The sequence below is a fragment of the Mus caroli genome, unplaced genomic scaffold (genome assembly GCF_978045245.1).
Source record: "Mus caroli unplaced genomic scaffold, Mus_caroli_1 scaffold_8, whole genome shotgun sequence".
Classification (NCBI taxonomy): Eukaryota; Metazoa; Chordata; class Mammalia; order Rodentia; family Muridae; genus Mus; species Mus caroli.
In genome coordinates, this window is record NW_028227263.1 from 87,265,875 (window position 1) to 87,283,978 (window position 18,104).

At 48.1% G+C, this 18,104-nt stretch overlaps 7 non-coding genes across 7 annotated transcripts; all 7 read left to right on the top strand.

The window, feature by feature from the left end:
- The first annotated feature begins 1,543 nt into the window (after window positions 1-1,543).
- LOC147003030 (small nucleolar RNA SNORD116) lies at window positions 1,544-1,637 on the top strand. The gene has a single exon (XR_015048326.1). It is a non-coding gene; the product is annotated as a small nucleolar RNA SNORD116 (small nucleolar RNA).
- A 2,463-nt stretch (window positions 1,638-4,100) lies between these two features.
- On the top strand, window positions 4,101-4,194 carry LOC147003031 (small nucleolar RNA SNORD116). Its single transcript, XR_015048312.1, has one exon. It is a non-coding gene; the product is annotated as a small nucleolar RNA SNORD116 (small nucleolar RNA).
- A 2,461-nt stretch (window positions 4,195-6,655) lies between these two features.
- On the top strand, window positions 6,656-6,749 carry LOC147003032 (small nucleolar RNA SNORD116). Its single transcript, XR_015048249.1, has one exon. It is a non-coding gene; the product is annotated as a small nucleolar RNA SNORD116 (small nucleolar RNA).
- A 2,470-nt stretch (window positions 6,750-9,219) lies between these two features.
- Window positions 9,220-9,313, top strand: LOC147003033 (small nucleolar RNA SNORD116). The gene has a single exon (XR_015048250.1). It is a non-coding gene; the product is annotated as a small nucleolar RNA SNORD116 (small nucleolar RNA).
- Window positions 9,314-11,758: 2,445 nt separating this feature from the next.
- LOC147003034 (small nucleolar RNA SNORD116) lies at window positions 11,759-11,852 on the top strand. Its single transcript, XR_015048337.1, has one exon. It is a non-coding gene; the product is annotated as a small nucleolar RNA SNORD116 (small nucleolar RNA).
- A 2,453-nt stretch (window positions 11,853-14,305) lies between these two features.
- LOC147003035 (small nucleolar RNA SNORD116) lies at window positions 14,306-14,399 on the top strand. The gene has a single exon (XR_015048347.1). It is a non-coding gene; the product is annotated as a small nucleolar RNA SNORD116 (small nucleolar RNA).
- Window positions 14,400-16,870: 2,471 nt separating this feature from the next.
- LOC147003036 (small nucleolar RNA SNORD116) lies at window positions 16,871-16,964 on the top strand. The gene has a single exon (XR_015048348.1). It is a non-coding gene; the product is annotated as a small nucleolar RNA SNORD116 (small nucleolar RNA).
- Window positions 16,965-18,104: the final 1,140 nt, after the last annotated feature.

Genomic DNA, 18,104 nt, shown 5'->3' on the forward strand with positions numbered 1-18,104 from the left:
TGGGCATGATCTTCTGGAAAGACAAGTTGCTAATGTGCATAGGAAGGAGGTTGCAATGGGGCACATGGTGTTTTTCAAATCCACCCTAGACCCATACTCACGGGAAATGTCAAGGAGAAAATGAGTTCTTGGATGCAGAGTGAATTTGATACACTAAGATGATTCCATTCACGTGGTATCCTGGCCTGGGATAGTTCAGCACAATGGGATTTTTGAGCTTCAGTGTGGGAAGCTGTACAGGATGGTGTGAGAAGTTTTCCCAGGAAGAGATCAATGCAGGGTGGATGGCCAAAAGCAATCTCTTGAGATAGGAGGAAGTCTTCACAACAGACTAAATGAGCTCTGGACAGGTGGACAGCAATAGGTACTGGCTTCCATGGGCAAGGAAAAGTCAAGGGGTAAAAGACTGAGAGAGGGGGAGAGAGAGAGAGAGAGAGAGAGAGAGAGAGAGAGAGAGAGAGAGAGAGAGAGAGAGAGAGAGAGAGAGAGAGAGAGAGAGAGAGAAAGTGTTATCTTCTGGGCCCAATTAAGCTTGCTACCCAGGAGCTGGAATTTTGAAGCCTCAGAGGAGTTTGACTTTGCCTCATGCAAAGACCCAGATGTATTGATCAGAGAAGGACTGGAGCCATGATGAAAGGATCAAAATTAGTTGGCTTAGATATCCAATGAGGCCCAATTTTGCCTGAGAACTTATTCAGAGCTGCATCCTCATTGTTCCTCAGCATAGCCAAGTGGACCAGTGATTGGCCTTGTTATTAGCTGTTTCGGACTGGATGCTTGGAGAGATGCTCTCTTTCCCTTGAGAACATTCTCAGGACACTGGTGGAGGTAGTTGATGGCCTGGACTTTAGGGAAAGTGTTGAGTAGCTGTATTTCAGCTCACATATCATCCTTAAGTCCTTAGAGTGAGCTGAGGACCCAGCAAGCACTGAGAGCCAAGGGCATGGCATGTTCACATCCAAGGCCTGAGAGTAAAAGCAAAGGAGATCTGGAAGGGCAGTTTGAAGAGGTTGGTAAGAGCAGGAGTGTTGAGGGTGCCTGTGAGCTATGACAAGCCCATAGTACATGGTAAGCCCATAATCCATCTGGTTTTGCATGGGTCCCACTGTAATGGTAGCATGTTCTCTGTGCTGTCTTCACAGGGTTGCATTCCCTGTCCAGCATGGTCCATGGCAACATATAGAGGAAATGGCCCCACAACTTTGGCTGAGTGTTGATGTCTTCCAACCGAGTCTCCAGCAAAGAGTTGTGGTGTGGCTGACTTGCCCTAGTTCACCTGAGTTAAAAGGTAAGGAACATGGGAATTGCTGCATGTATTCTAGGTGTCCTGGTCTTGGAGGAGCAGGGAACTGCTGCCATCTGTACGTCCAGTCCCTTCGGGATATGGAGCATGCTTAGGGCCTCTGGTTTCTACCAGGTTTGGAGCTTCGGCCCATTGTCCCCTGGCAGTGTATGGGCAATGTCTTGCAGTCCCTTGCTCTCCCCAAAGCCAGAGCATTCCAGAGTACCGGAACCACTTTGTGCAATGCACTCCAATGTGCTTGGATCTATGATGATTCCCAGTCAAACATTCCTTGGAAAAGCTGAACAAAATGAGTGAAAATTCAGTACCGCCACTCTCATTGGGACTGAGGTCCAGCATTTTGGGTCTCCCAGGTGCTATGAGCGTCAGGCACAGGCTGCCCATCCACTCCATTGTTCTTGACTTCTTCGGGCTCTAGCCAGAGTCTGCAGAGACAGGTGTGTGCTTGCCCTACTCTGCCAAAAAGCATGGCGTAGGACACAGCAGCTCCTAAAGCTCAGGTGGCATGCTCACTTTGCTGTTGAGGAGATGCTTGGCAGATACTCAGTAGGGAGTCGTGCTAGGTCCAAGGATAGGGCCCAAGCCATTGTGGAAAGTAGACTGTGAGGCATAGTAGCAGTGGCAGTGGCACCAAAGTTTGGTTCTTCACATGGTAATATCTGGCAGTGGATTCAGGCTTCTCAGAAGCCCTGATATGAATTTTAACCCTGTTGCATTGCTTTAGAGAGTCAATAGATTTCAGGCTGCAGGTAGATTGTAGCTTGACCCAGTAGCAGGTAACTGAGACAATGTGACTGTGGTCTGTTCAGGTGGTGAACAGAAGCCTCTGTGTCCCTGGTGGCTTGTAAGATTCTCGGGCAATTGCCTTGGAAATAGAGAAGGAGCTAAGCAATGGAGGTGGTGACAGGCACCTCACTGGTCAGATTGCACCACATTTAAACACTTACCTGTGTACCAGGACTGATAGCACTTTGATAGACTCGGTGGAAGCATGAGACTTACAGACCTGTGTCTCAATAGGTTTTTTGAAAGAACATTTGTAGGAATCTCCTCTTGGGTAGGTTCTGTTGCTTTGGAAGTTGTTGAAGGGATATCCTTGGAATGTTTGGACTTTCTTGGCAGCCTCCTTGGCAAGGTCAAAGGGAAAGTCTAGGAAGAGTTCTTGCATCCACAGCCTTAGGAGAAACATCTTGTTGAGAGACCCTCTAAATTAGAGACCAAGGTGTCATGGGACCTTTCTTTTCGACTTTTGGGCATGATCTTCTGGAAAGACAAGTTGCTAATGTGCATAGGAAGGAGGTTGCAATGGGGCACATGGTGTTTTGCAAATCCACCCTAGACCCATACTCACGGGAAATGTCAAGGAGAAAATGAGTTCTTGGATGCAGAGTGAATTTGATACACTAAGATGATTCCATTCACGTGGTATCCTGGCCTGGGATAGTTCAGCACAATGGGATTTTTGAGCTTCAGTGTGGGAAGCTGTACAGGATGGTGTGAGAAGTTTTCCCAGGAAGAGATCAATGCAGGGTGGATGGCCAAAAGCAATCTCTTGAGATAGGAGGAAGTCTTCACAACAGACTAAATGAGCTCTGGACAGGTGGACAGCAATAGGTACTGGCTTCCATGGGCAAGGAAAAGTCAAGGGGTAAAAGACTGAGAGAGGGGGAGAGAGAGAGAGAGAGAGAGAGAGAGAGAGAGAGAGAGAGAGAGAGAGAGAGAGAGAGAGAGAGAGAGAGAGAGAGAGAGAGAGAGAGAAAGTGTTATCTTCTGGGCCCAATTAAGCTTGCTACCCAGGAGCTGGAATTTTGAAGCCTCAGAGGAGTTTGACTTTGCCTCATGCAAAGACCCAGATGTATTGATCAGAGAAGGACTGGAGCCATGATGAAAGGATCAAAATTAGTTGGCTTAGATATCCAATGAGGCCCAATTTTGCCTGAGAACTTATTCAGAGCTGCATCCTCATTGTTCCTCAGCATAGCCAAGTGGACCAGTGATTGGCCTTGTTATTAGCTGTTTCGGACTGGATGCTTGGAGAGATGCTCTCTTTCCCTTGAGAACATTCTCAGGACACTGGTGGAGGTAGTTGATGGCCTGGACTTTAGGGAAAGTGTTGAGTAGCTGTATTTCAGCTCACATATCATCCTTAAGTCCTTAGAGTGAGCTGAGGACCCAGCAAGCACTGAGAGCCAAGGGCATGGCATGTTCACATCCAAGGCCTCAGAGTAAAAGCAAAGGAGATCTGGAAGGGCAGTTTGAAGAGGTTGGTAAGAGCAGGAGTGTTGAGGGTGCCTGTGAGCTATGACAAGCCCATAGTACATGGTAAGCCCATAATCCATCTGGTTTTGCATGGGTCCCACTGTAATGGTAGCATGTTCTCTGTGCTGTCTTCACAGGGTTGCATTCCCTGTCCAGCATGGTCCATGGCAACATATAGAGGAAATGGCCCCACAACTTTGGCTGAGTGTTGATGTCTTCCAACCGAGTCTCCAGCAAAGAGTTGTGGTGTGGCTGACTTGCCCTAGTTCACCTGAGTTAAAAGGTAAGGAACATGGGAATTGCTGCATGTATTCTAGGTGTCCTGGTCTTGGAGGAGCAGGGAACTGCTGCCATCTGTACGTCCAGTCCCTTCGGGATATGGAGCATGCTTAGGGCCTCTGGTTTCTCCCAGGTTTGGAGCTTCGGCCCATTGTCCCCTGGCAGTGTATGGGCAATGTCTTGCAGTCCCTTGCTCTCCCCAAAGCCAGAGCATTCCAGAGTACCGGAACCACTTTGTGCAATGCACTCCAATGTGCTTGGATCTATGATGATTCCCAGTCAAACATTCCTTGGAAAAGCTGAACAAAATGAGTGAAAATTCTGTACCGCCACTCTCATTGGGACTGAGGTCCAGCATTTTGGGTCTCCCAGGTGCTATGAGCGTCAGACACAGGCTGCCCATCCACTCCATTGTTCTTGACTTCTTCGGGCTCTAGCCAGAGTCTGCAGAGACAGGTGTGTGCTTGCCCTACTCTGCCAAAAAGCATGGCGTAGGACACAGCAGCTCCTAAAGCTCAGGTGGCATGCTCACTTTGCTGTTGAGGAGATGCTTGGCAGATACTCAGTAGGGAGTCGTGCTAGGTCCAAGGATAGGGCCCAAGCCATTGTGGAAAGTAGACTGTGAGGCATAGTAGCAGTGGCAGTGGCACCAAAGTTTGGTTCTTCACATGGTAATATCTGGCAGTGGATTCAGGCTTCTCAGAAGCCCTGATATGAATTTTAACCCTGTTGCATTGCTTTAGAGAGTCAATAGATTTCAGGCTGCAGGTAGATTGTAGCTTGACCCAGTAGCAGGTAACTGAGACAATGTGACTGTGGTCTGTTCAGGTGGTGAACAGAAGCCTCTGTGTCCCTGGTGGCTTGTAAGATTCTCGGGCAATTGCCTTGGAAATAGAGAAGGAGCTAAGCAATGGAGGTGGTGACAGGCACCTCACTGGTCAGATTGCACCACATTTAAACACTTACCTGTGTACCAGGACTGATAGCACTTTGATAGACTCGGTGGAAGCATGAGACTTACAGACCTGTGTCTCAATAGGTTTTTTGAAAGAACATTTGTAGGAATCTCCTCTTGGGTAGGTTCTGTTGCTTTGGAAGTTGTTGAAGGGATATCCTTGGAATGTTTGGACTTTCTTGGCAGCCTCCTTGGCAAGGTCAAAGGGAAAGTCTAGGAAGAGTTCTTGCATCCACAGCCTTAGGAGAAACATCTTGTTGAGAGACCCTCTAAATTAGAGACCAAGGTGTCATGGGACCTTTCTTTTCGACTTTTGGGCATGATCTTCTGGAAAGACAAGTTGCTAATGTGCATAGGAAGGAGGTTGCAATGGGGCACATGGTGTTTTGCAAATCCACCCTAGACCCATACTCACGGGAAATGTCAAGGAGAAAATGAGTTCTTGGATGCAGAGTGAATTTGATACACTAAGATGATTCCATTCACGTGGTATCCTGGCCTGGGATAGTTCAGCACAATGGGATTTTTGAGCTTCAGTGTGGGAAGCTGTACAGGATGGTGTGAGAAGTTTTCCCAGGAAGAGATCAATGCAGGGTGGATGGCCAAAAGCAATCTCTTGAGATAGGAGGAAGTCTTCACAACAGACTAAATGAGCTCTGGACAGGTGGACAGCAATAGGTACTGGCTTCCATGGGCAAGGAAAAGTCAAGGGGTAAAAGACTGAGAGAGGGGGAGAGAGAGAGAGAGAGAGAGAGAGAGAGAGAGAGAGAGAGAGAGAGAGAGAGAGAGAGAGAGAGAGAGAGAGAGAGAGAGAGAGAGAAAGTGTTATCTTCTGGGCCCAATTAAGCTTGCTACTCAGGAGCTGGAATTTTGAAGCCTCAGAGGAGTTTGACTTTGCCTCATGCAAAGACCCAGATGTATTGATCAGAGAAGGACTGGAGCCATGATGAAAGGATCAAAATTAGTTGGCTTAGATATCCAATGAGGCCCAATTTTGCCTGAGAACTTATTCAGAGCTGCATCCTCATTGTTCCTCAGCATAGCCAAGTGGACCAGTGATTGGCCTTGTTATTAGCTGTTTCGGACTGGATGCTTGGAGAGATGCTCTCTTTCCCTTGAGAACATTCTCAGGACACTGGTGGAGGTAGTTGATGGCCTGGACTTTAGGGAAAGTGTTGAGTAGCTGTATTTCAGCTCACATATCATCCTTAAGTCCTTAGAGTGAGCTGAGGACCCAGCAAGCACTGAGAGCCAAGGGCATGGCATGTTCACATCCAAGGCCTGAGAGTAAAAGCAAAGGAGATCTGGAAGGGCAGTGTGAAGAGGTTGGTAAGAGCAGGAGTGTTGAGGGTGCCTGTGAGCTATGACAAGCCCATAGTACATGGTAAGCCCATAATCCATATGGTTTTGCATGGGTCCCACTGTAATGGTAGCATGTTCTCTGTGCTGTCTTCACAGGGTTGCATTCCCTGTCCAGCATGGTCCATGGCAACATATAGAGGAAATGGCCCCACAACTTTGGCTGAGTGTTGATGTCTTCCAACCGAGTCTCCAGCAAAGAGTTGTGGTGTGGCTGACTTGCCCTAGTTCACCTGAGTTAAAAGGTAAGGAACATGGGAATTGCTGCATGTATTCTAGGTGTCCTGGTCTTGGAGGAGCAGGGAACTGCTGCCATCTGTACGTCCAGTCCCTTCGGGATATGGAGCATGCTTAGGGCCTCTGGTTTCTCCCAGGTTTGGAGCTTCGGCCCATTGTCCCCTGGCAGTGTATGGGCAATGTCTTGCAGTCCCTTGCTCTCCCCAAAGCCAGAGCATTCCAGAGTACCGGAACCACTTTGTGCAATGCACTCCAATGTGCTTGGATCTATGATGATTCCCAGTCAAACATTCCTTGGAAAAGCTGAACAAAATGAGTGAAAATTCTGTACCGCCACTCTCATCGGGACTGAGGTCCAGCATCTTGGGTCTCCCAGGTGCTATGGGCGTCAGGCACAGGCTGCCCATCCACTCCATTGTTCTTGACTTCTTCGGGCTCTAGCCAGAGTCTGCAGAGACAGGTGTGTGCTTGCCCTACTCTGCCAAAAAGCATGGCGTAGGACACAGCAGCTCCTAAAGCTCAGGTGGCATGCTCACTTTGCTGTTGAGGAGATGCTTGGCAGATACTCAGTAGGGAGTCGTGCTAGGTCCAAGGATAGGGCCCAAGCCATTGTGGAAAGTAGACTGTGAGGCAAAAGTAGCAGTGGCAGTGGCACCAAAGTTTGGTTCTTCACATGGTAATATCTGGCAGTGGATTCAGGCTTCTCAGAAGCCCTGATATGAATTTTAACCCTGTTGCATTGCTTTAGAGAGTCAATAGATTTCAGGCTGCAGGTAGATTGTAGCTTGACCCAGTAGCAGGTAACTGAGACAATGTGACTGTGGTCTGTTCAGGTGGTGAACAGAAGCCTCTGTGTCCCTGGTGGCTTGTAAGATTCTCGGGCAATTGCCTTGGAAATAGAGAAGGAGCTAAGCAATGGAGGTGGTGACAGGCACCTCACTGGTCAGATTGCACCACATTTAAACACTTACCTGTGTACCAGGACTGATAGCACTTTGATGGACTCGGTGGAAGCATGAGACTTACAGACCTGTGTCTCAATAGGTTTTTTGAAAGAACATTTGTAGGAATCTCCTCTTGGGTAGGTTCTGTTGCTTTGGAAGTTGTTGAAGGGATATCCTTGGAATGTTTGGACTTTCTTGGCAGCCTCCTTGGCAAGGTCAAAGGGAACGTCTAGGAAGAGTTCTTGCATCCACAGCCTTAGGAGAAACATCTTGTTGAGAGACCCTCTAAATTAGAGACCAAGGTGTCATGGGACCTTTCTTTTCGACTTTTGGGCATGATCTTCTGGAAAGACAAGTTGCTAATGTGCATAGGAAGGAGGTTGCAATGGGGCACATGGTGTTTTGCAAATCCACCCTAGACCCATACTCACGGGAAATGTCAAGGAGAAAATGAGTTCTTGGATGCAGAGTGAATTTGATACACTAAGATGATTCCATTCACGTGGTATCCTGGCCTGGGATAGTTCAGCACAATGGGATTTTTGAGCTTCAGTGTGGGAAGCTGTACAGGATGGTGTGAGAAGTTTTCCCAGGAAGAGATCAATGCAGGGTGGATGGCCAAAAGCAATCTCTTGAGATAGGAGGAAGTCTTCACAACAGACTAAATGAGCACTGGACAGGTGGACAGAAATAGGTACTAGCTTCCATGGGCAAGGAAAAGTCAAGGGGTAAAAGACTGAGAGAGGGGGAGAGAGAGAGAGAGAGAGAGAGAGAGAGAGAGAGAGAGAGAGAGAGAGAGAGAGAGAGAGAGAGAGAGAGAGAGAGAGAGAGAGAGAGAGAGAGAAAGTGTTATCTTCTGGGCCCAATTAAGCTTGCTACTCAGGAGCTGGAATTTTGAAGCCTCAGAGGAGTTTGACTTTGCCTCATGCAAAGACCCAGATGTATTGATCAGAGAAGGACTGGAGCCATGATGAAAGGATCAAAATTAGTTGGCTTAGATATCCAATGAGGCCCAATTTTGCCTGAGAACTTATTCAGAGCTGCATCCTCATTGTTCCTCAGCATAGCCAAGTGGACCAGTGATTGGCCTTGTTATTAGCTGTTTCGGACTGGATGCTTGGAGAGATGCTCTCTTTCCCTTGAGAACATTCTCAGGACACTGGTGGAGGTAGTTGATGGCCTGGACTTTAGGGAAAGTGTTGAGTAGCTGTATTTCAGCTCACATATCATCCTTAAGTCCTTAGAGTGAGCTGAGGACCCAGCAAGCACTGAGAGCCAAGGGCATGGCATGTTCACATCCAAGGCCTGAGAGTAAAAGCAAAGGAGATCTGGAAGGGCAGTGTGAAGAGGTTGGTAAGAGCAGGAGTGTTGAGGGTGCCTGTGAGCTATGACAAGCCCATAGTACATGGTAAGCCCATAATCCATCTGGTTTTGCATGGGTCCCACTGTAATGGTAGCATGTTCTCTGTGCTGTCTTCACAGGGTTGCATTCCCTGTCCAGCATGGTCCATGGCAACATATAGAGGAAATGGCCCCACAACTTTGGCTGAGTGTTGATGTCTTCCAACCGAGTCTCCAGCAAAGAGTTGTGGTGTGGCTGACTTGCCCTAGTTCACCTGAGTTAAAAGGTAAGGAACATGGGAATTGCTGCATGTATTCTAGGTGTCCTGGTCTTGGAGGAGCAGGGAACTGCTGCCATCTGTACGTCCAGTCCCTTCGGGATATGGAGCATGCTTAGGGCCTCTGGTTTCTCCCAGGTTTGGAGCTTCGGCCCATTGTCCCCTGGCAGTGTATGGGCAATGTCTTGCAGTCCCTTGCTCTCCCCAAAGCCAGAGCATTCCAGAGTACCGGAACCACTTTGTGCAATGCACTCCAATGTGCTTGGATCTATGATGATTCCCAGTCAAACATTCCTTGGAAAAGCTGAACAAAATGAGTGAAAATTCTGTACCGCCACTCTCATCGGGACTGAGGTCCAGCATCTTGGGTCTCCCAGGTGCTATGGGCGTCAGGCACAGGCTGCCCATCCACTCCATTGTTCTTGACTTCTTCGGGCTCTAGCCAGAGTCTGCAGAGACAGGTGTGTGCTTGCCCTACTCTGCCAAAAAGCATGGCGTAGGACACAGCAGCTCCTAAAGCTCAGGTGGCATGCTCACTTTGCTGTTGAGGAGATGCTTGGCAGATACTCAGTAGGGAGTCGTGCTAGGTCCAAGGATAGGGCCCAAGCCATTGTGGAAAGTAGACTGTGAGGCAAAAGTAGCAGTGGCAGTGGCACCAAAGTTTGGTTCTTCACATGGTAATATCTGGCAGTGGATTCAGGCTTCTCAGAAGCCCTGATATGAATTTTAACCCTGTTGCATTGCTTTAGAGAGTCAATAGATTTCAGGCTGCAGGTAGATTGTAGCTTGACCCAGTAGCAGGTAACTGAGACAATGTGACTGTGGTCTGTTCAGGTGGTGAACAGAAGCCTCTGTGTCCCTGGTGGCTTGTAAGATTCTCGGGCAATTGCCTTGGAAATAGAGAAGGAGCTAAGCAATGGAGGTGGTGACAGGCACCTCACTGGTCAGATTGCACCACATTTAAACACTTACCTGTGTACCAGGACTGATAGCACTTTGATGGACTCGGTGGAAGCATGAGACTTACAGACCTGTGTCTCAATAGGTTTTTTGAAAGAACATTTGTAGGAATCTCCTCTTGGGTAGGTTCTGTTGCTTTGGAAGTTGTTGAAGGGATATCCTTGGAATGTTTGGACTTTCTTGGCAGCCTCCTTGGCAAGGTCAAAGGGAACGTCTAGGAAGAGTTCTTGCATCCACAGCCTTAGGAGAAACATCTTGTTGAGAGACCCTCTAAATTAGAGACCAAGGTGTCATGGGACCTTTCTTTTCGACTTTTGGGCATGATCTTCTGGAAAGACAAGTTGCTAATGTGCATAGGAAGGAGGTTGCAATGGGGCACATGGTGTTTTGCAAATCCACCCTAGACCCATACTCACGGGAAATGTCAAGGAGAAAATGAGTTCTTGGATGCAGAGTGAATTTGATACACTAAGATGATTCCATTCACGTGGTATCCTGGCCTGGGATAGTTCAGCACAATGGGATTTTTGAGCTTCAGTGTGGGAAGCTGTACAGGATGGTGTGAGAAGTTTTCCCAGGAAGAGATCAATGCAGGGTGGATGGCCAAAAGCAATCTCTTGAGATAGGAGGAAGTCTTCACAACAGACTAAATGAGCACTGGACAGGTGGACAGAAATAGGTACTAGCTTCCATGGGCAAGGAAAAGTCAAGGGGTAAAAGACTGAGAGAGGGGGAGAGAGAGAGAGAGAGAGAGAGAGAGAGAGAGAGAGAGAGAGAGAGAGAGAGAGAGAGAGAGAGAGAGAGAAGTGTTATCTTCTGGGCCCAATTAAGCTTGCTACCCAGGAGCTGGAATTTTGAAGCCTCAGAGGAGTTTGACTTTGCCTCATGCAAAGACCCAAATGTATTGATCAGAGAAGGACTGGAGCCATGATGAAAGGATCAAAATTAGTTGGCTTAGATATCCAATGAGGCCCAATTTTGCCTGAGAACTTATTCAGAGCTGCATCCTCATTGTTCCTCAGCATAGCCAAGTGGACCAGTGATTGGCCTTGTTATTAGCTGTTTCGGACTGGATGCTTGGAGAGATGCTCTCTTTCCCTTGAGAACATTCTCAGGACACTGGTGGAGGTAGTTGATGGCCTGGACTTTAGGGAAAGTGTTGAGTAGCTGTAATTCAGCTCACATATCATCCTTAAGTCCTTAGAGTGAGCTGAGGACCCAGCAAGCACTGAGAGCCAAGGGCATGGCATGTTCACATCCAAGGCCTGAGAGTAAAAGCAAAGGAGATCTGGAAGGGCAGTGTGAAGAGGTTGGTAAGAGCAGGAGTGTTGAGGGTACCTGTGAGCTATGACAAGCCCATAGTACATGGTAAGCCCATAATCCATCTGGTTTTGCATGGGTCCCACTGTAATGGTAGCATGTTCTCTGTGCTGTCTTCACAGGGTTGCATTCCCTGTCCAGCATGGTCCATGGCAACATATAGAGGAAATGGCCCCACAACTTTGGCTGAGTGTTGATGTCTTCCAACCGAGTCTCCAGCAAAGAGTTGTGGTGTGGCTGACTTGCCCTAGTTCACCTGAGTTAAAAGGTAAGGAACATGGGAATTGCTGCATGTATTCTAGGTGTCCTGGTCTTGGAGGAGCAGGGAACTGCTGCCATCTGTACGTCCAGTCCCTTCGGGATATGGAGCATGCTTAGGGCCTCTGGTTTCTCCCAGGTTTGGAGCTTCGGCCCATTGTCCCCTGGCAGTGTATGGGCAATGTCTTGCAGTCCCTTGCTCTCCCCAAAGCCAGAGCATTCCAGAGTACCGGAACCACTTTGTGCAATGCACTCCAATGTGCTTGGATCTATGATGATTCCCAGTCAAACATTCCTTGGAAAAGCTGAACAAAATGAGTGAAAATTCTGTACCACCACTCTCATTGGGACTGAGGTCCAGCATTTTGGGTCTCCCAGGTGCTATGGGCGTCAGGCACAGGCTGCCCATCCACTCCATTGTTCTTGACTTCTTCGGGCTCTAGCCAGAGTCTGCAGAGACAGGTGTGTGCTTGCCCTACTCTGCCAAAAAGCATGGCGTAGGACACAGCAGCTCCTAAAGCTCAGGTGGCATGCTCACTTTGCTGTTGAGGAGATGCTTGGCAGATACTCAGTAGGGAGTCGTGCTAGGTCCAAGGATAGGGCCCAAGCCATTGTGGAAAGTAGACTGTGAGGCAAAAGTAGCAGTGGCAGTGGCACCAAAGTTTGGTTCTTCACATGGTAATATCTGGCAGTGGATTCAGGCTTCTCAGAAGCCCTGATATGAATTTTAACCCTGTTGCATTGCTTTAGAGAGTCAATAGATTTCAGGCTGCAGGTAGATTGTAGCTTGACCCAGTAGCAGGTAACTGAGACAATGTGACTGTGGTCTGTTCAGGTGGTGAACAGAAGCCTCTGTGTCCCTGGTGGCTTGTAAGATTCTCGGGCAATTGCCTTGGAAATAGAGAAGGAGCTAAGCAATGGAGGTGGTGACAGGCACCTCACTGGTCAGATTGCACCACATTTAAACACTTACCTGTGTACCAGGACTGATAGCACTTTGATGGACTCGGTGGAAGCATGAGACTTACAGACCTGTGTCTCAAGGTTTTTTGAAAGAACATTTGTAGGAATCTCCTCTTGGGTAGGTTCTGTTGCTTTGGAAGTTGTTGAAGGGATATCCTTGGAATGTTTGGACTTTCTTGGCAGCCTCCTTGGCAAGGTCAAAGGGAAAGTCTAGGAAGAGTTCTTGCATCCACAGCCTTAGGAGAAACATCTTGGTGAGAGACCCTCTAAATTAGAGACCAAGGTGTCATGGGACCTTTCTTTTCGACTTTTGGGCATGATCTTCTGGAAAGACAAGTTGCTAATGTGCATAGGAAGGAGGTTGCAATGGGGCACATGGTGTTTTGCAAATCCACCCTAGACCCATACTCATGGGAAATGTCAAGGAGAAAATGAGTTCTTGGATGCAGTGTGAATTTGATACACTAAGATGATTCCATTCACGTGGTATCCTGGCCTGGGATAGTTCAGCACAATGGGATTTTTGAGCTTCAGTGTGGGAAGCTGTACAGGATGGTGTGAGAAGTTTTCCCAGGAAGAGATCAATGCAGGGTGGATGGCCAAAAGCAATCTCTTGAGATAGGAGGAAGTCTTCACAACAGACTAAATGAGCACTGGACAGGTGGACATAAATAGGTACTAGCTTCCATCTGCAAGGAAAAGTCAAGGGGTAAAAGACTGAGAGAGGGGGAGAGAGAGAGAGAGAGAGAGAGAGAGAGAGAGAGAGAGAGAGAGAGAGAGAGAGAGAGAGAGAGAGAGAGAGAGAGAGAGAAGTGTTATCTTCTGGGCCCAATTAAGCTTGCTACCCAGGAGCTGGAATTTTGAAGCCTCAGAGGAGTTTGACTTTGCCTCATGCAAAGACCCAGATGTATTGATCAGAGAAGGACTGGAGCCATGATGAAAGGATCAAAATTAGTTGGCTTAGATATCCAATGAGGCCCAATTTTGCCTGAGAACTTATTCAGAGCTGCATCCTCATTGTTCCTCAGCATAGCCAAGTGGACCAGTGATTGGCCTTGTTATTAGCTGTTTCGGACTGGATGCTTGGAGAGATGCTCTCTTTCCCTTGAGAACATTCTCAGGACACTGGTGGAGGTAGTTGATGGCCTGGACTTTAGGGAAAGTGTTGAGTAGCTGTATTTCAGCTCACATATCATCCTTAAGTCCTTAGAGTGAGCTGAGGACCCAGCAAGCACTGAGAGCCAAGGGCATGGCATGTTCACATCCAAGGCCTGAGAGTAAAAGCAAAGGAGATCTGGAAGGGCAGTGTGAAGAGGTTGGTAAGAGCAGGAGTGTTGAGGGTGCCTGTGAGCTATGACAAGCCCATAGTACATGGTAAGCCCATAATCCATCTGGTTTTGCATGGGTCCCACTGTAATGGTAGCATGTTCTCTGTGCTGTCTTCACAGGGTTGCATTCCCTGTCCAGCATGGTCCATGGCAACATATAGAGGAAATGGCCCCACAACTTTGGCTGAGTGTTGATGTCTTCCAACCGAGTCTCCAGCAAAGAGTTGTGGTGTGGCTGACTTGCCCTAGTTCACCTGAGTTAAAAGGTAAGGAACATGGGAATTGCTGCATGTATTCTAGGTGTCCTGGTCTTGGAGGAGCAGGGAACTGCTGCCATCTGTACGTCCAGTCCCTTCGGGATATGGAGCATGCTTAGGGCCTCTGGTTTCTCCCAGGTTTGGAGCTTCGGCCCATTGTCCCCTGGCAGTGTATGGGCAATGTCTTGCAGTCCCTTGCTCTCCCCAAAGCCAGAGCATTCCAGAGTACCGGAACCACTTTGTGCAATGCACTCCAATGTGCTTGGATCTATGATGATTCCCAGTCAAACATTCCTTGGAAAAGCTGAACAAAATGATTGAAAATTCTGTACTGCCACTCTCATCGGGACTGAGGTCCAGCATCTTTGGTCTCCCAGGTGCTATGGGCGTCAGGCACAGGCTGCCCATCCACTCCATTGTTCTTGACTTCTTCGGGCTCTAGCCAGAGTCTGCAGAGACAGGTGTGTGCTTGCCCTACTCTGCCAAAAAGCATGGCGTAGGACACAGCAGCTCCTAAAGCTCAGGTGGCATGCTCACTTTGCTGTTGAGGAGATGCTTGGCAGATACTCAGTAGGGAGTCGTGCTAGGTCCAAGGATAGGGCCCAAGCCATTGTGGAAAGTAGACTGTGAGGCAAAAGTAGCAGTGGCAGTGGCACCAAAGTTTGGTTCTTCACATGGTAATATCTGGCAGTGGATTCAGGCTTCTCAGAAGCCCTGATATGAATTTTAACCCTGTTGCATTGCTTTAGAGAGTCAATAGATTTCAGGCTGCAGGTAGATTGTAGCTTGACCCAGTAGCAGGTAACTGAGACAATGTGACTGTGGTCTGTTCAGGTGGTGAACAGAAGCCTCTGTGTCCCTGGTGGCTTGTAAGATTCTCGGGCAATTGCCTTGGAAATAGAGAAGGAGCTAAGCAATGGAGGTGGTGACAGGCACCTCACTGGTCAGATTGCACCACATTTAAACACTTACCTGTGTACCAGGACTGATAGCACTTTGATGGACTCGGTGGAAGCATGAGACTTACAGACCTGTGTCTCAATAGGTTTTTTGAAAGAACATTTGTAGGAATCTCCTCTTGGGTAGGTTCTGTTGCTTTGGAAGTTGTTGAAGGGATATCCTTGGAATGTTTGGACTTTCTTGGCAGCCTCCTTGGCAAGGTCAAAGGGAAAGTCTAGGAAGAGTTCTTGCATCCACAGCCTTAGGAGCAACATCTTGGTGAGAGACCCTCTAAATTAGAGACCAAGGTGTCATGGGACCTTTCTTTTCGACTTTTGGGCATGATCTTCTGGAAAGACAAGTTGCTAATGTGCATAGGAAGGAGGTTGCAATGGGGCACATGGTGTTTTGCAAATCCACCCTAGACCCATACTCACGGGAAATGTCAAGGAGAAAATGAGTTCTTGGATGCAGAGTGAATTTGATACACTAAGATGATTCCATTCACGTGGTATCCTGGCCTGGGATAGTTCAGCACAATGGGATTTTTGAGCTTCAGTGTGGGAAGCTGTACAGGATGGTGTGAGAAGTTTTCCCAGGAAGAGATCAATGCAGGGTGGATGGCCAAAAGCAATCTCTTGTGATAGGAGGAAGTCTTCACAACAGACTAAATGAGCTCTGGACAGGTGGACAGAAATAGGTACTGGCTTCCATGGGCAAGGAAAAGTCAAGGGGTAAAAGACTGAGAGAGGGGGAGAGAGAGAGAGAGAGATAGATAGAGAGAGAGAGAGAGAGAGAGAGAGAGAGAGAGAGAGAGAGAGAGAGAGAGAGAGAGAGAGAGAGAGAGAGAGAAGTGTTATCTTCTGGGCCCAATTAAGCTTGCTACCCAGGAGCTGGAATTTTGAAGCCTCAGAGGAGTTTGACTTTGCCTCATGCAAAGACCCAGATGTATTGATCAGAGAAGGACTGGAGCCATGATGAAAGGATCAAAATTAGTTGGCTTAGATATCCAATGAGGCCCAATTTTGCCTGAGAACTTATTCAGAGCTGCATCCTCATTGTTCCTCAGCATAGCCAAGTGGACCAGTGATTGGCCTTGTTATTAGCTGTTTCGGACTGGATGCTTGGAGAGATGCTCTCTTTCCCTTGAGAACATTCTCAGGACACTGGTGGAGGTAGTTGATGGCCTGGACTTTAGGGAAAGTGTTGAGTAGCTGTATTTCAGCTCACATATCATCCTTAAGTCCTTAGAGTGAGCTGAGGACCCAGCAAGCACTGAGAGCCAAGGGCATGGCATGTTCACATCCAAGGCCTGAGAGTAAAAGCAAAGGAGATCTGGAAGGGCAGTGTGAAGAGGTTGGTAAGAGCAGGAGTGTTGAGGGTGCCTGTGAGCTATGACAAGCCCATAGTACATGGTAAGCCCATAATCCATCTGGTTTTGCATGGGTCCCACTGTAATGGTAGCATGTTCTCTGTGCTGTCTTCACAGGGTTGCATTCCCTGTCCAGCATGGTCCATGGCAACATATAGAGGAAATGGCCCCACAACTTTGGCTGAGTGTTGATGTCTTCCAACCGAGTCTCCAGCAAAGAGTTGTGGTGTGGCTGACTTGCCCTAGTTCACCTGAGTTAAAAGGTAAGGAACATGGGAATTGCTGCATGTATTCTAGGTGTCCTGGTCTTGGAGGAGCAGGGAACTGCTGCCATCTGTACGTCCAGTCCCTTCGGGATATGGAGCATGCTTAGGGCCTCTGGTTTCTCCCAGGTTTGGAGCTTCGGCCCATTGTCCCCTGGCAGTGTATGGGCAATGTCTTGCAGTCCCTTGCTCTCCCCAAAGCCAGAGCATTCCAGAGTACCGGAACCACTTTGTGCAATGCACTCCAATGTGCTTGGATCTATGATGATTCCCAGTCAAACATTCCTTGGAAAAGCTGAACAAAATGATTGAAAATTCTGTACTGCCACTCTCATCGGGACTGAGGTCCAGCATCTTGGGTCTCCCAGGTGCTATGGGCGCCAGGCACAGGCTGCCCATCCACTCCATTGTTCTTGACTTCTTCGGGCTCTAGCCAGAGTCTGCAGAGACAGGTGTGTGCTTGCCCTACTCTGCCAAAAAGCATGGCGTAGGACACAGCAGCTCCTAAAGCTCAGGTGGCATGCTCACTTTGCTGTTGAGGAGATGCTTGGCAGATACTCAGTAGGGAGTCGTGCTAGGTCCAAGGATAGGGCCCAAGCCATTGTGGAAAGTAGACTGTGAGGCAAAAGTAGCAGTGGCAGTGGCACCAAAGTTTGGTTCTTCACATGGTAATATCTGGCAGTGGATTCAGGCTTCTCAGAAGCCCTGATATGAATTTTAACCCTGTTGCATTGCTTTAGAGAGTCAATAGATTTCAGGCTGCAGGTAGATTGTAGCTTGACCCAGTAGCAGGTAACTGAGACAATGTGACTGTGGTCTGTTCAGGTGGTGAACAGAAGCCTCTGTGTCCCTGGTGGCTTGTAAGATTCTCGGGCAATTGCCTTGGAAATAGAGAAGGAGCTAAGCAATGGAGGTGGTGACAGGCACCTCACTGGTCAGATTGCACCACATTTAAACACTTACCTGTGTACCAGGACTGATAGCACTTTGATGGACTCGGTGGAAGCATGAGACTTACAGACCTGTGTCTCAATAGGTTTTTTGAAAGAACATTTGTAGGAATCTCCTCTTGGGTAGGTTCTGTTGCTTTGGAAGTTGTTGAAGGGATATCCTTGGAATGTTTGGACTTTCTTGGCAGCCTCCTTGGCAAGGTCAAAGGGAAAGTCTAGGAAGAGTTCTTGCATCCACAGCCTTAGGAGCAACATCTTGGTGAGAGACCCTCTAAATTAGAGACCAAGGTGTCATGGGACCTTTCTTTTCGACTTTTGGGCATGATCTTCTGGAAAGACAAGTTGCTAATGTGCATAGGAAGGAGGTTGCAATGGGGCACATGGTGTTTTGCAAATCCACCCTAGACCCATACTCACGGGAAATGTCAAGGAGAAAATGAGTTCTTGGATGCAGAGTGAATTTGATACACTAAGATGATTCCATTCACGTGGTATCCTGGCCTGGGATAGTTCAGCACAATGGGATTTTTGAGCTTCAG